Below are 17,281 nucleotides of genomic sequence, written 5' to 3'. Positions count from 1 at the left end.
AGTCTTTCACTGGCATATGTTTATAACAGTATTTAACAAGCGTGTGTCAAAAATATGGTGATTATTTTTTTAATCATAATAAAAACGACGAAAAAATATTTCATAAATAAGAATGCTAGTTCATTTTGATTAAGTATAAAGCTTATTTTTCGTGGATTTTTCGGTGGCGTATTATAGATATTGTTTATTTAATAACAAAAAGGTTATTAGCACGATTTAGTATCAGAATCAAGTTTTTAGAAAACTTAAAAAGAAAAATCAAGTTTATTATTGTTTCGAGCATAGACAATAAAAAAAGATTTTTTATCTTTTCTAACATATACATATGACAATTTTCTCAAAAAAAATGCATCAAATGTAGTTTTAGTATCCTAAAAAGACGGATTTTATTTGTGTCATATATGTATACTGAAATGATTACAAAAATGTATTCGAAAAAAAATTCGGAAATAAAACAAGTAAATATAGCTAATAAGCATTGGTAAACATCTAATAACCAGAGTAAAGTAACGAATAGTCTTTTTTTGTAATTTTTAATTCAAGTGACCAGAAATGTATCTTTATTAGGTATCGAAATGGTTTTTAAGGCTTAAAAAACTACAATTGAACAATAATATTATAAAACCAAACTCATGCGAAATAACGATGATTTATACATCTACATCATAGTATGTATCCAAAATTGCTTTGTGAAATATTAATATATGAATACTTGAAATTTATAACTGTATAAAAGCTTTTAAAAAATTTAAATTTTTTTAGCATGCTTAATATGTTTTAATACTTATCAATCATTTTTTTTGTAAATTATTCATTAATCATACATTAATTATTGCGGATCTTTTGGACTGTATAACTATAATTTTCTATTAAGACGGCTTTGCTAATATTAGCTTGTCAGATACTAATATACAACCAGAATCTGTTGATTCTTATATGATACATTGGAAGTAAATTCATAAAAATCTTGATGGATCACTTATACGTCAAACAATAATTCATTTATAAAACAGCCTGTTTATATAATTTAATTGTGATTATTTGTATTTAATTACTTAAAACATTTTGAACCTTTGATACTTATTGAATTAATATTTTCCCTTATGTTAAAAAATATTTTTTTGGTTAATAATAGTTGTCTTCATATTAGATTGAATTTTTGCGATGAGATGGATGGTCAAAAACTCAACTGAATTTATGTTATGTCTAGAATATAATTACTATAAATTATAATATATGGAATTTGCAGTTTATTCAATGATTTTTAGCTATTTATAGCAACATTATAATTTAATTTTGTATTTATAGAAAGGTATAATGACAGCACATTGATATAGGTTAGAATACTAATTAAAATCATTTTCATGCGTACTAATACAATATTTAATATTTTTACACATGCATAGTGAAAAATTTATGTATTTTATTTCTTTCCGATATACATTTTTCTCGGCTCCCTGTCTTAATTGTCTACTTATTTATTCTATTTTTATTAGAGATTAATATATAATGTCATAAGGGTCATTCTTTAAATCATCAATTATGTGGATATTTAATTTAGCCCCTTAATTCAAAAGATGTTTAGTTTGTTATTTATATTTTTTATCACACGCAAGAATTGAAGTTGAAAAATATCGGATTATCCTGAAATCATGAACTAAGCCAAAATTAAGTTGACATGTAGAGTTGCTCATCTAAAACGCTGGTTCGCTACGATGGTAAAGATATTTTTAAATAACATTATTGAAAGATCTAAGCAAAAATTGGCATAGCACTAGTTTTTTAAATTATCATGACTGAAATTTGCATAGATGATATAAATATTATTTTTAGTACATAGAAATACACACATGAAAAATATGATAATAACATTATCAGTCTCTAATAAAAATCCAATTTACAGGTTTATTTTTTCTGTGCGCTTCACTGTTCATAATATTACACTAAAAAAACCAAATTCACATAAAGTTTCTGAGGCTAAGAGATAATTTTTACTATTCATACTCAATAAGAAAACTCTTGATTGCTAACACGAATTAAATAACCTTTATCATTGTCTACAAAAGTATAAACATCTGTCTGTTTCTTACTATCATGTTATATATCATTTGATCTTTATTTGTTTTTATTGTTATCGATATTATGCCATAACAAATTATATCATATGTCGTAACATGGGATGAGTGGTAGCACAATATCATAAAAGGCAAATAGTAGAGCTGAAGTCACAAACCAAATCGAGGTAAAGATTTAAATTATAGGATTATATACAATCAGAACCAATTGCATATTCCAAGAGGAGAGGTATCGAAGAAAATATGGTCAAGAGTATATATATGTATGTATGCAATACGTTAATCAAGTAAATCTGAAGGAAAAATCTAAATCTAGATTATCAAAATTATATTTTTAAGTGCAATAGAATAACTTAAAATTTGTTTTCTAGCAAAAAAAAATATACATGTAAATCTGCATTTAAATTTTTTAACACATACAAAATGTGAAATATTAAAAATTCCTTAGACAAAACATTTTACGGAATAATAATTATAATTTAGAATGTTTTTTTTCATAATCCGGGATTATAATTTCATTTATAATATTTTCATGATATTTACATTATTTATTATAATAGTCAAATATCAAACTAGAATTAAATATAAAATTGAATGCAAAACTACTTTTAAAAATCTTGTAGTAGTTGCTAAATAAGTAAAATAAATATAAACATTTCATTTTGGATATTTTAAAATCAATATTTTTATAGATTTTATACACAAAAAATAATTTTATGGGTATCATTATATTTCATTGGATATTAAATAAAAAGATAAAATGCTAAAATAATTTATTTTCCATATAATAAACTTATTCAAGTTTGTTAATATGCAAAAAGCTGATTGATATGCAAAATTCAAGCGAAATATCAAATCTTATTATAATTTAAAATTTATAAAAACTTTTGTGCATTGTTTTTCGCTAAATTTAAAACAAAAAAAATATGATAAATTAATTATCTTATAAATTAAATGTAGCTGTTTAGTTAAATATAAACAAAGCATGAGAAAATAATACTTAAATATATCGAATTTAGTACAAAATAATAGTATTTGATCAAACACGATTTTCGTGCAAAAAAATGTTTATAGATGTATATAAAAACTAAATGCAATTTTTAGGGACCATACATAATTTTATGTGAAAAATGCATATAATCGTAAGAAAATATATCTAAAATGTGTTATTATTACATTTTATAAATAGATTTGTGTAAATCACGTAATTTTTATAAGATCATAAATATCGGGTCTAAAAAATAGTTGTGCGATTATATACAAAATATTCACCAGCACTTAAATATTAAAATTTTTGGGTCATTAGTATATTAAAATTGCACAAAATATATTCTATTTTTAGAAAATTTCGTAATCGTCTAACAAATTTTATGGTTTGTATAATATATATAATCTTGAGAATTCGTATTTTAGAATATTTAAAATAATCTGCAATGTAATTTATAATACATTTTCGTGTCAAAAAAGACATTTGACACTAAATCTTTTAAAAAAATAAACTTATATTATACCCAAAAAATTACAAGTTTACACAAAGATTATCTCTTTATTGGAGAAGTATTAAAAAAATACATTTTATAGGTTGTTACGGGCGATTTCGTCTATTTTTATAATAAATGATGCTATGTATGTAATTTTCTATATATATTATTTTAGTTATTTTCTTAATTTCTAATAAAAAAAAACAAAAAAAACTATGTATTATTTAGTAAATGAATCATATATTTTTTCGTGTTGTAATTTGTGAAAGAATTCAAATATGGCTATATGTAATTTTTAGCTGTCCGATGAACCCCCATATGTGGTCTTTCACATTTTCTGTAAATATTTTATCGTCTTGGTTTAGACGTTTTCTATTAGGTTGTAATTTATGGTTTGGAATTAAAAACAATTTAGTTTAAATTGCTGGTTGGCTATACATCCACCAATATACACTTTGAATCAGCTTTGCTTAGATGAGTTTGTGAAAATAAATTTGCGTACAGTTCAAAGATTTATTCGCAGCAAATATTTTATATTTTCTCAGCTTTAAGTCTTTTTATGTTTTCGATTTCTAGTTTTAGATGTTTGCCTCACATAATTTTTTATTTTTTGAGTAGTACACTCGAAATCGGAAATGCTTGATACTAGAACACAGCCCGCTTATACATCTTTTTTTCTTAAACATGAGTTTACACCCTTTAGATCCAAAAAAAGTAATTTTATCATGTTGATTCAATATATAAAATCTCATAATGTTTTTTCACAAGAATCATGCTGTGTGAATAGATGATTAGAAATTAAATCAGTCGTAAAGTTTACACGTATTTAAGCTAAATGTGTTTTTTAAATTTTATAATTTGCGGCTTTTTAAGGATGTTTCAACGAATAGTTGCAAGAAATGAATTTTTTTTAATATTTACAACTGAAATCTTGATTTAACAGAGAAAATTTTGGCATAAAATACAAAATGTTTTAATTTTAGAATAATAGTTGTGTCTCTAGGAAAAGCTACAATCTTGAATGACATATTTCTATATTAGTCTTATCCATTTTACGTATTTACGCATAGTTTCATTTTGCTCTCCCGATTTTGTTTTAAGCAATAATTTTACTTTATACTTATTGTGTCATAAAATGGATTAAAAAACATTTTAGTCATTTTTCGTATTTTTTGTTAGTTAAAATTAAAATACTATTAAAGATTAATAGATATGTGCAACAAAACCGGTATTTTTAAAGGATTCAACTTATTTCAAAAACCATTTTTAATATATAAAACTTATTTAAAACACCAACTAACTAATTTAATAATATTTTTGAGAAATGGATTATATAATTGTTCATTATACTAACAAAGGCAGCAATGATGCGGTAAAATCATGAGAATAAATATTTGAAATTTAGTAATTCAATTTATAAGTAATGTAAAAAATAATACGCGATATTTTCATTCATATGTAGCAATTAAAAAATTATAATATAATATATATTAACACCCATAAAACATAAAATTAGTGTTGTATATAAATGGTGACTACTTGAATGTAAACATAACAGATATAAAAAAACAGAAGACAATATACAATAATATCATACTACAAAGTGGTCTAAAAAAAATTTTTAATTTTTTTAACCGTTTTCTATTTTTAATTGCGTTTAATGTTACCGATTAGTTTGTTGTGCTTAAAGTGGCATTTTAGCGTAGCAAATGTGCTCTTGAAATGAAACTAGTCATAAAAAATGCAACATTGAACTAATTTGAATATCACAATTGATGATTTACTTTATGCTTTTTATTCTTTCTCAAATTTTCAATTTTTCATATAATCAAGCGATATAAAGTTGAAGTTATACATGTGTTAAAAATCAAATACGCCTTTATATCTATATCTACATCATAGATTATAAACACCATATGTTACATTTTTAAAATAGGAATAAAAAAGAGTAAAATTATAAATTTATCATAAAAACAACAAAAAGATGATTAGATGAGCGCATACATTTTTCACGAACTACTATAAATAAATAAAAATTCTGGTTAATATTTGAAAAATTAAGCCATTAAAATACTAATTTTCAACATTTATATTAAAATCTTTTTTATATATTCGACGCTTTATAAACTTCTTATAACCATATGCTATGTGAGGAGAGAAGTATATTAGAAGGAAAGTGAATATGTAAAAGGGTGATATAAAGAGTTATCTAATATTTTAACATGCACCAAACGAGTTAAAAAACAATTAATATCGCATAAAGCAAATCGATTCGAAACAATACAGTAAAATTACTATAATTTGTCTTGAAAAAATTTGCCCAGAAATACTTAGAAAATTGTATTATATCATGTAAAAATTAATATTATACCATACATAAAACACTAAAAATTGATTTGCAGCAAATTATGTTGATAAAAATTATGAGACCTTTCCTATCATGGACATTAAAGAACAATTAAAAGATCTTTAAAAAGGTTTTAAACCTCATAAAATTACAAAATGTACAAAATATTTAAAAAACGCTTTTTTAATTCTGTTACTCAATTCAATACCATATTTTTTACATTTTAAAGAGTATCGTGAATTTCTGGATTTTTATAGGATATAATTTATGGTTATATTTTAGACTTTTGTTCCAGATCACAACTTTCTCGATGTCTTCTACATTTCTCGTATTAATACTTTTGGCTTGCTTCTTCACTACCTCTCAATCTGACGATACCATTTCATTCAACTGTCCGTCCTAATATTATGGTTGTATATACTCCCTAATCCGGTTCTTTCTTTGGGTTGAACAATTATCGTAGTAATTGTATGTTATTAATTCTATTAAAATATATATAAATGTAAAGGGGTAATAGATTATATAAAAAACGATTATGAAATCTAAACGTACTGGTGATCAAGATTTAAAAATATAAAATTAAACATGTATTTTATTTTCGTTTTAATCATGTGTGAAGGAAGATTATCTTTGATTTAAAAAAAAAATAACAGTCCATTAGAAAACACAAACATGCAGGTAATGTATTATACTTGAAATTTTCTTACAGAATATGCACTATATTTACGAAAGTTTTTTTTTAAAGTAGATTATGATCATACTAACTTAATTGAGCTTTTTATTACTACACTGATAATTTCGTGAAAATATTTGTGGTTAATTTTAAGTAAAATAAATTAAAGGTATTTATCAAATGAAAATTCTGTTGATATATTTTTTTAGATTAAATCTATTAACAATTTAAATTCATAATATTATACCGATCCTGTTTGTCTTTTATCTAGATCACTATTGTGTTGAAATATTGATTCATTTATGTATAATATTATCTAGTGGATTTATATTTTGTGCCGTTATTTTTATTAGAATCAAAAGTTAGAATCGCAGGTAAACTTTGTTTAATATAAAATTACTAAAAAATATATTACATATTAATGGAAAAGGTTTGATCACAGAATTTAATAATAAATCTGCTAAGGAATTATAAATCACATATGAGGTCTAAGCATATATGCAAGATCAAACACTTCTTAAGGCAATTCTACTCATATTATTTACAGAAGAATAAGCGCTAAAGAAGCTAGAATGCGGAAGGGTGTCAAAAGATGTATTAAAGCGTTTTGCAATATTTTAAATGAGCCGTCAACATCTAAAACTTAGAATTAATTAAAACAGAAAATTAGCACATAAATGCGAATTTAGTGTAACAGAGACTACTAGATATTTTTTATGTTATTTATATATAAAAATCATGCAATGACTAATTTTTTTTCTAGAAATAGAAGATTTCAAATTGTAATTGAATTTTAAATATTGGATTATTCGATCTTTGTCTAGCTCCATATGTGCTTGTTTCCTTAGATGTATAAGTTTATTTAAGATTTTTATTTAAAATTTTTATGTATGAAAGCAATCATAACCCTAAGGTAATGAAACAATAAATATCTTATTATATCTTATTTTATATTTCGTATATTGCCCTGCGCTTTTAATTTGATTAGCATTAATTAATTATAAATAAATTATCTTAATAGATTGTATATATTATATCAATCAATTTAAATTTTTATTATATTATGTTTTGTATATATTTTATTGTAAAATATTAAATTTGCCATTTCCATCGCAATATGTGGATATTTGCTGGCATAATTCCTTCGAAATTTATTTTCTTAAAAAAATGTTACCTTGTTATTAATGTGTAAAGAAAATGTATGTAGTTCGCACAAGTAAAAAAAATAAATCTTGTCATAGTAAAACAATAGGCGAGTAAATATCGAAACCTTTTACCCTCAATTTTAAAGACTGCAATAACTTGACTTTATCTCCTCTAACCAGTAGATATAAAAAAAGATAAAGGCTTTTAGATTCAAAATCGTGGCTGCTAGTTCGATAGAATAAAAAAAATTCGGTTATTGAGAAATAGGTTAAAGTCCAAACCAAATTTTTCTCTATACGAGCTAGACATTTGATTGGAATTGTAGATATGATATAATATGATAATAAATTATTTTAAAAAAAAATTTTGATCAATATTTCTTGTAATCTAAGTTTTTTTTTGCACTTCAATTTTTATAATCAATTTGAAAATAAAAGCCAATAATTATTTTTCATAAATTTGTATAATTTCTTACTATCAATTCCATCTATTGAAACGTAGTCAGTTCACTATGAATGTTTCGCAATTTAATGGAAGATCATTTGACATATATACTGACCTATCTCTGCCAGCAGCTCTTCTTCTCTCAAATGAGATGAGTTCGAGTGTCTTGCATCACCCCATAAATCTCTATTTACGTATAAATGCGTAGGATTTATGTTTCGAAGAAATAAATTGTGTTCTATAAGCAGTTATTAAATATTAAATTGAAATACAAAACAAAAAATTATTGGTGAATGAATATATGGTATGCACAAGCTGTTTTTTTATGATAACAATATAAATTTTAAGGTGGTTAGATTAATATTTAGCTTATATTTTTGAATATTTTCTAAAAAAATATAAACTGTTGCTTTTTTTTCATTTTAAAAACTAAATATTATAGCATAAAATGATGTTTTTCAAGTTAATAAATATTATCCTTTTTTTTTATTACTTCATAAATTGTAAAAGAATATTTATCATGCTTATTTTTGAAATACTGCCTATTTTACTAACATTAACCTAATAAGAATTATGCATTATACAATATAATTATTTTGATATTACTTAAAACATTATTTATCAAAAGTTATGCATGAGATGATCATATTATTATTCAACATTAGGCATAAAATTTAGGATTCCTTAAACATAGCCTAAAATATTATACTCAAATTTATTTTATCATAGTATTACTTATATCTATCGTATAATAAGTCCGTCTGTGGTAAAAAGCAAATTCACAATATTTTATTTATATGTAGTTCAGAATCTAAAAATCAAAACTCTATCTAGAAGCATACTTTCAACTATTTTTTTGTGCTCTATTGGCTTTAATAATATATATGATCAAACGTTTACTGAATATAATAAGCTCTATTTCAAAAGTTCTAATCTAAAAGTATATTTCTTTTTTATATAGGTAAGTATAATAAAAATTTATCAGATAATAAAGTTAGTGAATTTCGATTTTTGTAATTGTTGAGTATATCTAAAATTTGTTTACGCTATATATTTTTTTCAGGTTTCTATACACTTTTATCATTATTTGAAGCAATATTGAAGCTAATTTATGTTCTTTTTAAGCATAATTCAATCCAAATAGAATTTAACCCGTTGCTTTTTATAATGTAAATTATTATATAAAAAATACTTACAAAAGAATATGATTTTTATCTTTTTTATAACTTACATTAAATTTTTAATTATTACAAATTGCTGAAGACTCGTGAAATATTATTTATCATATGAAGCTTACAAATTGATATTGAAATGTGATCTAAGGACATTTAGCACACAGAGTGATTTCTAGAAGAAAAATATATTGGCTTAGAATCGAACACATCGGTATTCATAAAATTATTGAATAACTTATCTATGTAAACAAGACAAAAGAAAAGAAAAATTACATGTTTTTTTTAACATGTATTTGGTGTCATTAGAAAAAATACATATTTAGGCGTAAATTTTTGAATATTATTTTGTTTCATTAATCACTAAAACTGCCATAAGCGCTCTATAGATAAAATTTGAAATCAAACAAAAGCTTAATATAATGAATATATGTTACAATATACAGCTTATGAGACCAAGAAAGGCTGTTAATTGTAAAATTCAGATTAAATTATATGTATTTTAACGTATACATACCCCAAGATAATAATCGATATAATTATAAGTAATTTTTTAACATGATATCATAATATTGTGTTTATTTAATAGAAATCATATAAACATTTATCAAAATAAATACAAGTTTATATTGTGAAATTCAGCTAAAAGAAATCCATATAATAATACAAATTACAAACCCATCGATAATTCAAATTAATTTGATGTATCAAAGCGTATTCAAAAAATATTTTTTTACGGCTATGGATTACCTAAATATTAAAATATTCATGCTAAAAATATTGTTTATATTAAGGGTAAACAATAGAGAGAAATATATAAATTTTCATGCGTGCAAGTTACGCATAATAAATAAATTGTTAACGTTTTATATATATACTACAAATTCTATGCTAAAAAATGCATTAAAGTGGGCTTTCAGCATGAATATATAAAATAACAAAAAATGAGAGAACAAAGACAATCAAAAAATATTAAGGGTGGCTTTTATATTAATCTAAAACATAATTAATATAAGTATTGGCGTCAAAGATAAAAATACAAGCTGAATATAAGTTCTAACGAATAAAAATAGGATTTAGAAAAAAGTTAATATGATGTATCTTGAAAGAACATGTATATTGAAAAGAACTATAAATTTAGTGATTCTGAAGTTTTGATGCGCAAACTATTTAAAAAGAAATATAACGATTACATTCGACGCTTTTGTATGACCAATGATCAAATAAACCAATAAATAAAATCGATCCACCTTATTGATATAATTTTCAAATGATAGATTTTTAAATGTGGCTAATAAAATATTAAATGTAATTTAACATGAAATTTAAAAAAATTTATAGCATTTTTTATTCTAAATTTAGATTATTTACTCAATTTATTTTATTTTAAATTACGTTTTCAGAGCAAAAAAACATGAAATATTAAACTACAGTTCTTGATATATATATATAATCCGGGTAAAAATACTTTGAATAAAATTTCACTGGCCACTGAAAAATAGTATATTAAGCATTTTATAATTTAATAAAGTAAATAATTACTTTTATTCATTAGTCATATAATACGAATTTTCATGTAATTTAAATATTAAACATCAACTAAATCAAAACTAAAGTGGATAATTTTTTGAAACTAATGGGAAATCCGTTTTACGAATTACTACTGTTGTTGATAAGTTTGGAATTTATAGTCCTGTATATTTAATTCTTATGGTTTTCGTATGAAATAATTATCTATTACTTTAACGGTATATTTCAGATAATTAATTTATAAAAATTAGATCGTAATACCGAGTTTTATTGACCTCTGCTTAGTCCTAATAAATAAAGAACCAAATGAAAAAACAAATTAAGAAAATATTCTTTAGTATTTCTATACAATTAAATATATATAGTAACAAAGAAAATCCAGCACCAAAATATTAATTAACTCGAATATTCATTGAGAAAAGCTTTTAATCAAAAAAATTTATAATGCTATATAAATATTTTGTGTATTTTATTTTCAGTCTTATATATATTAATAGATTTTGTTATAATTTTATAACACAAAATAAATTACTGCACGTTTTTTGTCAGAATACTTTATCTATGATGATAAGCGATACTATGGTACAAATTAATAAGTATGATTTTAACGTAAAAAAATTTAAATTCATTTTAACATCTATTTTTGCCTTTAGTTATATATTTTCTAAATAATATGCTATAAATCTTATTTTTATCTTTTTTTGAAATAAACAAGAAATGTTTTATATTTCTAGATTATAGATAGTGTTCTAATTTATGTGGTCTTAGAGAAACATAATTCGAGGTTTCTTATGTTGATTAATTCTGTTCATGTGTGAGTGATACCTAAAAGCTGTTGATTCATATATTTGATATTTTTATATTGCACAGCTCAATCTAAAAAGAAGCATAAGGTACTATAGGTTCAAAAAATATATATCTATGTTTTTTGTGCATATGCAAAACTGAAAATCAATAGAAAGGTTTAAGTCTTTTAGAAGATCTTTATTTGTATAGTAATACATAGTCTAAATTCTTTCGTATTTATATTTTTATATGAAATGAACATCTTAGTCAATTACCACTTTAAATTTGATTTATTTTTATATATTTGTATATTTTAACAAATATTAAATATTTTTTTGAAAATTAATCGATGATGTGGTAAGTTAAATATTTTTTTTTGTTAACAGATCATGATCTTGATAGATTTATATTACAAAAAAGATCGAAAATATAAAAAAGTCATAATGTTGTAGCATGATATACGTTTAGGTGCCCATTAAATTATATTTGTGAACAAAAATCTGATATAATTTGAAATATAAACATACACTCATAAATTATAAAAATAAATAGAGTCTCTATTTCACACATTATAAATCACATAAAAATCTTACTTTCATAGCAATAACATGCTGCGAATTACGTTAAATTATACGGCAACAGCTAGATTGACTAAATTACGTCTTTAAATCCAGTTCAATTATTGTTATATAATTAACTTAAATGCTTGCAATAAGTTTCTATTTACATAATTCACTTAAATGCTTAAAATAAGTATATATTCTTTTTGTCAATAACACCCTATTTAATTACCTAAATAATTGAACCATATAATAATTTCACAATAAAAATGCTATTACTTCATAGGAAAATGTACAAAAGATAATGATATTGTCATTTTTTTGCGGTGTTATACGTGAGATATATATTTTTTTCTACATGATCTAGCGAAGAAATCAATTACCACCTGTTATGGTGGTCTAAACATCGCATATAACAACTTTTGTAATTATATTAGAATTAATACTGGCAAAAGCATCTTAGAAACATTTATGAGATAAATATTACTTATATGTTCGTATGCGTAATAATTTGTAGAAACTTATATTGGAATGTTTTTTTATAATTTATATATACTAGTGTGGTTTTAAACTTGTATAATTAATGTTTTAGAAGTATTTTATATATACAAACTTATTTAATGTGTTTCGATCATAAATTTCCGAACGTTTTTTAACCTCAAAAATACAATAGCTATAATGTTTCATTGCACTATATAATATACCATTTTGAATTTATTCAAGTTTAAAATTTAAATCAAAAAAATTGATGGTGTGTGAATATATAATTTTTCTATAAAAATCAAAATTGTACTTATATATGAGCCTCTTATTAAATCTAAATAGTGAATATTAAAATACATACTATTTTAAAAAAGAGAAAATAAAAATATGATTCTTCAATATAAAACATTGACATAAATTAGTTTTTACTGTTGGAAAAATTTTATTTCTGACAAATTTTCTAATTAGGATAAGTTTTAAAAGTTCATCTGTATATTTTTCGTATACATCTACCATGATGTAAAAAAATAGATCCTATTTTTCTTTTATTACTAAAAATAAACTTTCAAATGCAAGTATATTTAAATGCAATAAACCGGATTTTTTTATGTGAATTTTTAGCTTTTATCAATCTATATCATTTATATGTATTAAAAAATATTATTTATGATCGAAAAAATTAACTTTAAATTTATAAATCTATCTTAATTTTACCCGTTGATCTTTTACTATTTTTTGAAATTAAACTAAGGGATTAACACAAATACGCAATCTGAAACATATAGATCGATTCCGAATATGTTTTTAAAACTAGTTATACCATTTCTAATGCACATTATGCATGGAAATGACAGAAATTTCTTTTATACAAAAATTATGGGAAAATTAAAAACATAAATTTATGACAAATAAAATCTACGATGTAAAGTTTGATAAATAAAATGAATGTGTAAGCAAAAATCCGCACTATTTCATGTATAATTTCTTGAAATGAAAATTATATTTGAATAAAACGTAAACGTTTTTGATCTTTTTTGTGGCTTCAATTGGACTTTTAGGGCCTGAAAAGTCTAATCATGTATATAAAAACCATGTTCAAGTAAAAAAAGACATTTTTCTCCTAAATTTTTATATTGCATGTAGTACAACTATAAAAAAGACACAGTTTATAAAAATTGGTTTTACAAATATATAAAATCACGAAATACATTTATACCATCGTCGGAAAGAAAATATGGAAAATAAACTGCAGCATATAATAGGAAAATTTTATGTGCAAAAAAATCTTTCTGATAAAAGTAACCTATAATATATATTAAATACTATGATATTATGTAAATTGATTTCTTTGTATGCTAATTTTAATAAATATGTGTAAATTTATCGATGATGTCACAATCATAAAGATAGAAGTAACAGATTAAACCTGGATTTTTGAAACTTCAACTCGAAAAAAGTAGCAAAAGCTCTTATTTTTGTCTTTTTTTACATACAATTTAGATTCCGTATAATTGGATCTAGCAGCAAATGTGAAAATTTGTTTGTTAAAGATGACAAAGTTATAAAATCTGAATTTAGAAAATAAAATATATGATCTTTTTATTGCACCTTTCATATACACATGCACGAAATGTATTTTATACTTAGGTATGGTGTCGAAGTTATGCATATAAAACAATTTTTTGTTTTAAAAATAAATACATATAACTTAGTAAACTTAAAATATATAAAACGATCTTATGAGCAATTTTAAAGATGCAATGTGTTATTTTTTTTCTATAGCTACGTCACTATTAAATAATAATTCTTAAAACTTAAAATAAAAAATGTTATTTGAGATTGGAATAGTTTATAAATCACATTAATTTTAAAAATACAAGTTTTAAATTACAGAAGAAATTTTTTTAAAAAGCATATGATTTTTTATTATGTGCACAATGTATACTTGTATGCATATGACATGCAAATTGTGTTAAAAATATTTTATAAATTATATAATATATAGCATTCTATCTTACTACCATCAGATTCATATAGCCTTGATCAGCATTTGTATGTTTTTAGTACACATGGTGTTGCTTCATCTAATTGTAATAAAAATAACGCCTTTTTATATTGTTAAAGTAAAAACTGAGCCAAGATTTTTTTTATAAACAGGCTGTGGATTGGTAAGATATTGATGTAATATTCTTAAAAAACTATAACTTATATTTTATTCTGTGTTTATTGTAGATGGAACACCATATAAACGTATTTATTGACGCGAAGTAGTTTTTTTGTGCGTCTTTTTTGATTAATTAAAAATTTTATAGATCAAAAAATACTTTCAACCCCAAATTTCTATCATACGATATTTCATATGATTAAAAGTACATTTATGTGACTTGCAATATGCATACTTTTACAGAAAAGATTAAAAACGGAGTCATCAATAATATTCTTTTTTTTATACATTTTAAGCACCCCTATTTACTTTAGGCAATTGAATTACTATAATCTAGATTCATGTGATATCAGCATTACAAAAATGCACTAGAGATTTGAAAAATATTAGAAATGTATCAAGTGAAATTTATCGTACAAAAAATTTTCAAGATCACTTGTTATGCAATATTCATCGCTATTGTGCAATGGAACAGCATAGTTATTTAACTGTTATTCGCTTAAATAGGCACTAAAAACTGTATTTCTATTACTGAAAACAAAAAAAAAACCATATTTTAGCATCGTTATACAAATCAGATTTGCATAGAAATTTTTTTTCAATTTACTTTTAGAAATAGAAAGATTGATTCACAAAAAAAAATTATATTTATTTTTTGCCACTTATTGATTTAATAAAAAGTTTGTAAAATTTAGATGATTTAGATTTATGCATAAATATATCTATCGTTGGTATTATGGAATTCTTGAGAAGTTGATCTCTAAGCAAATTTATGTGCTATATTGTATAATTCAAATAATTGTCATCATATTTAGGAATTTATGTAAAATTTATATTTATATTCTTCGATTATTGCATCTTTTCCACTTTTTGCACCAAAATATTAATTTTCATTTAATAAAAACCTTAACAAAATTATAATCGTTTTCTGATGTTAAATAATAAAAAATGACATAATATTTAAAATTTTCCAAGTCAAATATAAATTTAACAATCCAACGATTCAGAAACGTCTTCTTAATGCTCTTAGCTTAACTCAATTTAGCCATTTTTATAAGGAAATGACGAAAATAACCAATGCAAAGAATTTGTATGCCATTTTATATTTTTCGGGATTTATAAAAGACTTAACCAGATTGTAAGTGTATATCATGTTAAACAAATAACTGACTATTTTCGAATATATTAATTTGTAATTTGTTTTTCTGTGCATCTATGTAAAACATTTTTTTCGACTAAAAAAATCTTAGTTTTTTAAATAAATCATATTAAAACAAGAAAAAGACAGGAATCGATTCTTATAACGATATTTATTTATATATTTTCTGCACAATTTATTAATCATATTGACTTGTTTGTGATTCTGAAAAAGTAAAAGAGTGTAGTTTTGATTAACCGAATAATATGGATTATATATTTTTTGATGATCTGTTTAAAATTCTTTTACCATAGACAATCAAGCCTAATCAATCCGCTAGAAACTAATGATTACATGTATCAGTTGTATGTAAACTTCAAAATCATTGTTTTTTTACTATCTTTAAAAATAAATTATATTATATTATCTTTAAACTGATCCAATGTATATATTAAATAAAATTATATAACTATTATAAACAAAACTTACATGCGATTTTTTTTCGATATTCTGCGCACTGTTTTATGTAAACAGAATACATTTTAGCCTTGTAATTCAGTAGCACATTATAATCATAAAAATATGCTCATTATAAATTTTTTATAAGAAAATGTATTGTATTAAAGGAAGAATTATGTAATATATAAAATATCCTCACGACTAAAAATATGCAATATATAGGCACTAATCTTAGATATCTATAATTTCCTGACCATTAAAAGGTATTTTATTGATTTCACAACATATATTTTTTTAGAACTCCAATAAATCTTACTGTTAATATATAATACGATTTACAAACCTTTTTAAGAATTATACGATTTTTTTTATGGTTACATAGATCACCGTATTTTTTTATATAAATTCATGATACTATGTACCAGATTATATAAAAATCTATAAAATCTTAATGATATACTATGCTCGCTATAGTTTTTGACATCTGCTCATAATTCAAGTGGTATTTTTATAAGATTTATTTAAACTTATTCTAATATAATTGATTTAGATTATCAAAAATAATTAATGGATTCATTATGATAAAATGTTACCTTAATTATTTTCTATTTCTAATTAGTTTTTAGTATAATTTTTAATGTTAAGCGACAAAGTAAACGCAAGTAAAATATAAAATGCAATTTCTAGTATTATTTGTATCAATTGATAGTTTTTGCAAATCAAAGATTGCTATGCATACGGTATTAGGATATCAGTGATTTGCTAGAATGAAAACACATCAAAAGTCTAATTACAGAAAAATAGTACGTTTTATTATGTTTAA

The sequence above is a fragment of the Rhyacophila brunnea genome, unplaced genomic scaffold (genome assembly GCF_057557595.1).
Source record: "Rhyacophila brunnea isolate RB1 unplaced genomic scaffold, BYU_Rbru_1.0 scaffold_41, whole genome shotgun sequence".
NCBI lineage: Eukaryota > Metazoa > Arthropoda > Insecta > Trichoptera > Rhyacophilidae > Rhyacophila > Rhyacophila brunnea.
Note: the sequence above shows the minus strand (reverse complement) of the source record.